The sequence below is a fragment of the Ascaphus truei genome, chromosome 5, assembly GCF_040206685.1.
Source record: "Ascaphus truei isolate aAscTru1 chromosome 5, aAscTru1.hap1, whole genome shotgun sequence".
Classification (NCBI taxonomy): domain Eukaryota; kingdom Metazoa; phylum Chordata; class Amphibia; order Anura; family Ascaphidae; genus Ascaphus; species Ascaphus truei.
The window spans coordinates 239,001,659-239,006,920 of NC_134487.1; the positions used below are offsets into that span (position 1 = coordinate 239,001,659).

The 5,262-nt window shown below is 44.2% G+C and overlaps 1 protein-coding gene across 2 annotated transcripts in view; it reads right to left on the minus strand.

Moving 5' to 3' along the window:
- The window catches only part of PAX8 (paired box 8), a 22,158-nt gene extending 21,596 nt beyond the window's left edge, over window positions 1–562 (minus strand). For both annotated transcript variants that reach the window (XM_075601817.1, XM_075601816.1), the window contains exon 1: window positions 491–562. The gene's annotated coding sequence lies outside the window, so the exon portion shown is untranslated. The remainder of the gene's footprint in view (window positions 1–490) is intronic.
- Window positions 563–5,262: the final 4,700 nt, after the last annotated feature.

Consider the following 5,262-nt stretch of genomic DNA (forward strand, 5'->3'; position numbering starts at 1 on the left):
ATCAGTTCCAATAGGCGCGATCTGCAGCATATTACTGTGAACCAGCATCACAGTTACATCTGATGTTAATGGAAAACACAAAGTACCAAGCAGAAATATATACACACAGAATATATATATATATATATATATATATATATATATATATATATATATATATATATATATATATATATATATATATATATATATATATATATATATATATATATATATATATACACATATATATACATACATACATACACACACACACACACACACACACACACACACACACACACACATGCTAGATGTATAGCTTCAAATGAATGATAGATAGACTGATAGACAGACAGACAGACATGTGAATAATAGATCCATGGATAGATAGGGAATAAATAGAAAGCTATAGATGAATAGGTAGGTGTAGATTTATAGATACATACATACATGCATACATATAGCTATCACACATATAGATGTAAAGAGATGATGCAGACAGCTGTACCTTGTCTTGTGAAGCACACCTCACACTCTGCTCACACTTTTGTCAGGAAGTTTGTCCTCCCAGGACATTGGGTGTGGAGCAGGTTTTATCCCATGGAGGGGCTCTCAGAACTGCCTGACAGAGCTTACTTGCCAGGGATTGGCTGCTGAAGCTTCAGGGGGTGCAGGGGGGAGGGATCAGCACATGGCTGACTGATTCCAAGAGATCCACAGCAGGAGAATCTTGAGGGTGTGTGTGTGTGTGTGTGTGTGTGTGTGTGTGTGTGTGTGTGTGTGTGTGTGTGTGTGTGTGTGTGTGTGTGTGTGTGTGTGTGTGTGTGTATATATATAAACACACACACAGACACATGCAAATACACTTTAATTTATGTACATATATAAAGATGGGGCAGACGTAATTGGTCGCGCAGGCGCGTTATTGTGGAATATTCTATAATATTCTGTGTCATCACTGCCATTGAATCCTATGGAAAATATGTGATATTCTGCGTCATCAGCGGATGCAATTACCTTTGCTATATCTCTATCTATGTATGTATATATCTACAGGGGCGGATTTAGGACAGCCATCGGCCCGGACTTCCTTCTCTTTCTGCTTTATGACATCATGGGGAGATGCGTTTCCATGACACTGTGATGCCATGTGACATCACGTTGTCATGGCAACGCATGGCATGTGCCATCATGGCGTCATTGGATGGAGTGACGCTGCAGGAGGAGAAGCGCGACACGGCAGGAGAAGGTAACATACCTATACAGAGGCCCCAAGCTCTCCCCCAGCAATCAGTTTAATTGTTGTGGGGAAGAGAGCGTGGCCTCTATAACAGTTGCACTGGCCCACGCAGCACCAGCCCACAGCCGACTCGCCCCTGTATATCTACATATGTATGTACATATATATATATATATTTGTCAATTTGATGTAGCATTGGGCACCCGTGTCTCCTGTTGTATGTATACATTTGCCACGCTCAGTAGCACTCCTTTTGGCATAAATATATATTCATGATGTGGTGGATGTAGGAGTTTGAGCTATCTGGGAATGTGTGTGTTATATATATATATATATATATATATATATATATATATATATATATATATATATATATATATATATAAAAAATAAAGCAGAAAATAGCTGTGTTAGTCCAGTTGCGATAGTGCAGAATAAATGAGTTCTTCAGTATTAGGTGATACCTTTTTTATTGGACTAACAATTTATGTCATAGGACAAGCTTTCGAGAGTTATCCTCTCTTCTTCAGGTCAAGAAATACTGATATATATATTTATATGCACAAAGGCTCATGTCATGAATATATATATACTGATATATATATATATATATATATATATATATATATATATATATATATATATATATATACTTATACAGAAGGATACATTGAAATATATATATTTTCCAATAGGGCACAGGACAAATACGTGTTCTTTTTATTTTAGAACAATCCTTCCTAGTGATGATGTAATATGCACACATAATCTAAGTAAAGCAAAGCGATTACTTCCTGTGCGGGAAGACAGGAGCCATGTTTTACACTCCCGCTATGTTAAAAAAAATATCCAAGCAGATTTTTCTGGAGTTTATTTGCACTGTGTGCTCATTTGCATGTTATTTCCCAGAATTACTGGCTGCAGTAGAAGCAGGGCTGGCATTAGCCTTTGCAGGACTCAAGGCGGGACACACTGGTAGCGGGGCCCCTCTGGTGGAACATGTCAGGGGTACTTAGCTGCCGGCCTTGGTGACTCCTTGAAGAGCTACTTCCCGCAGCGTAGTGGTGTCATGACGTCACGGCGGCATGTGACATTGTGTTGTCATGTGACGTCATTGTGCCATGGCAACTATGCCGTCATTTGATGCTGGTCACCATGACAACGCGACGCTGCAGGAGGAGGGCCGCTCCAGAGAAGGTAAGACCCCCCTCTCAAAACACACACCCTCACACTTACTTACCTGGGGATGAGGAGCGGTCCTGCCGGTCTGGGGACTCCCCAGCTCCCTCCTCCGGTCTGGCGGAAGTTGGATCCCGGCGCCGACAAGAGCGACAAGAGGAGGGAGAGATGGGAGCGTAGAGCCTCCCAAAGGCATGGGGTCCAAGGCAATCGCCGTGCACGCTTTGCCCTAAGGCTGGCCTTGAGTAGCATTGTATTGCTAAGGGATAATGGTGAAAAACAGGGTTACATACCAGTCTGAGATATGTAAATGTGCTCACAAGTAATATTTTTATTATCTGGAGTTCACAGATTTCATTAAAAATATAAAGTTTTTCCTTTAATTTGTGATGGTGAAGTGTCCTGGGGACAGCAGAGATTGACACTTGCCATAGATTGTTAGCTCCTATGAACCAGGGGTTTACTTTCTCTTCTGTCAGTAGCTGATAACCTGTTATTATATTTGTTCACCATGTTATTTTGTCATTTGGTTCTATATGGCAGATATATATAGTTAAAGAGAACGCTGCACTATAGTGATCTTTCAATGCAGGGATTAAATAAACACTCAGGCTGCAGGTAGAATGTGCAAATGCTGGAAATCTAGCAGCTCACGTTAAAAATGGCTGCCGCCATGAGGTTCCCTTTGTCTCCGACATCTTAGATCGCAGTTATAGTATGTTGTACAATATGATGGTTATGAACGGAGACAAGACACAAGTAGTTCTAAAGTAGTACTGCGGAGCCTAATTACAAAATGGAACCTGTGTAAAATCTGGTCAGTAATTAGAATATCATAATACAATATGTATGCTCTAAAAACAGAAAGGGGGTGAGAGTCTCATTATCCAACAGCCCTTGTCCTCTACAGAGAAAGTGGGACTGCAGGTTTGTTAATACAAAGTTGTGGTACTCTGCAATCCCCATGTACCTATGTACTTTAACCATTGAGGAGAGGTGGTTATGGCGGCGCTGTCTGATGTATATACGCAACAGAAAATGATGAGGAGATAATGGAAAAGATTCATACACATGCTGACACAGAAAGGAGGGACATGTAGATGGCAAGTGACATAGAATAGAGGAATGTGACATCAATAGGAAGGGTATACGTGACAATACTCTGACCATGCTCTGTATCATCTTTGGATATATACAGTTAGGTCCGGTAATAATTGGACACTGATAGAAGTTTTGTTATTTCGGCTGTGTACCAAAATAAATTCAAGTTACAGTTAAATAATGAATATGGGCTTAAAGTGCAGTATATCAGCTTTAATTTGAGGGTATTCACAGACAAATTGGAAGAAGGGTTTAGGAATTACATCTCTTTAATATGTAGCCCCCTCTTTTTCAAGGGACCAAAAGTAATTGGACAATTGTCTCAAACGCTGTTTCATGGACAGGTGTGGGCTATTCCTTCGTTATTTCATCATCAATTAAGCAGGTAAAAGGTCTGGAGTTGATTCCAGGTGTGGCATTCGCATTTGGAAGCTGTTGCTGTGAACCCACACATGCTGTCAAAGGAGCTCTCAATGCAAGTGAACAAGGGGAATCCTCAAGCTACAAAAAAAAAAGAAAACCCATCAGAGAGATAGCAGGAACATTAGGAGTGGCCAAATCAACAGTTTGGTACATTCTGAGGGGAAAAAAAAGAACGCACTGATGAGCTCTGCAACTGTAACGCTGCGCTGCCCGCAGACCAGACCAGTCCCCAGTACTGAGGTGGGAAGGGAGTATACCACACACCCACAGCAGTGGGGGCGTACCGGAGCGTGGAAGGGTGCGTTGCTGGGTCTGGTGAGAGAAGGATGGTTAGGTACTTGCTGAGTTCAGGGCGCCAGAGGTCCGAGTAGTGAGTCCGTAAGCCGTGGGTCAAGGGAAGGAGAGAACAGTGAAGTTGTTGTCCGTAGCCAAGTTCAGGGGTCAGAGAGGTACACGTAGTCAGAGGGAAGCCAGGGTCCAAAATCCAGAGAGGGTACACAGACGAGCCGAATCAGAAACACGAACTGGAACAGAGAAGAGAGCCAGGCACAGAACTCCAAACAGCACAAGGCTACTAGAAGCTATGCAGAGCGAGGAAGGAGAGGAAGGACTGGGGTAATAAAGAGCAGCTGACCAATGGAGGGCAGCGGAGGGGCGGAGGTGTGTCTGGGTTGTTTCAGGGATAGGCTCAGGGGCAGAGAGGAGGTGGAAGCCAGGTGTGTGGCTGGGATGCGAGGCGGGGCGTTCCGCGATGGGTGGGGCCACCTGTGCGGGGCTGAGGTATAGAAGGTTGGGTGAGCGTGCGCCCTGTAAGCCCTGCACACGTGCGACCCGGAACTGCAACAGCATACGCTGCTGAAGGAGGAGAAGGTAGTGGCGCACAGCTGCCAGGGGGCGGAGACCCAACTTGGCAATGCGGGGGCGACAACTGCGGGTGCCCGCCCGGGTAGGGAGGTAGGGAGGGGACATGCCACGGGGGACGTGTCCCCCATTTCTTTACAGTACCCCTTCCCCCCCCCCCCCCCAAGGATCGAACTCCGGACGATCCTACCAAGGCTTGTGAGGAAACTTCTGGTGGAAACGCTTGAGTAAAGCTGGAGCGTGAATGTTGTGGAGAGGCACCCAAGATCGCTCCTCTGGCCCGTAACCCTTCCAATGATCGAGAAATTGTGGTTTGCCTCTTGAGAGTTGGGAATCGAGGATGGATTGTACCACAAATTCTTGTTGTCCCTGTATAGTGACAGGATTAGGTCTGAGGGGGCGTTCAGGGAAGTGAACATTCTGAACTAAGGGTTTCAGAAGGGAGACGTGAAAGTCCGTGGAAATTCTCATGGAAG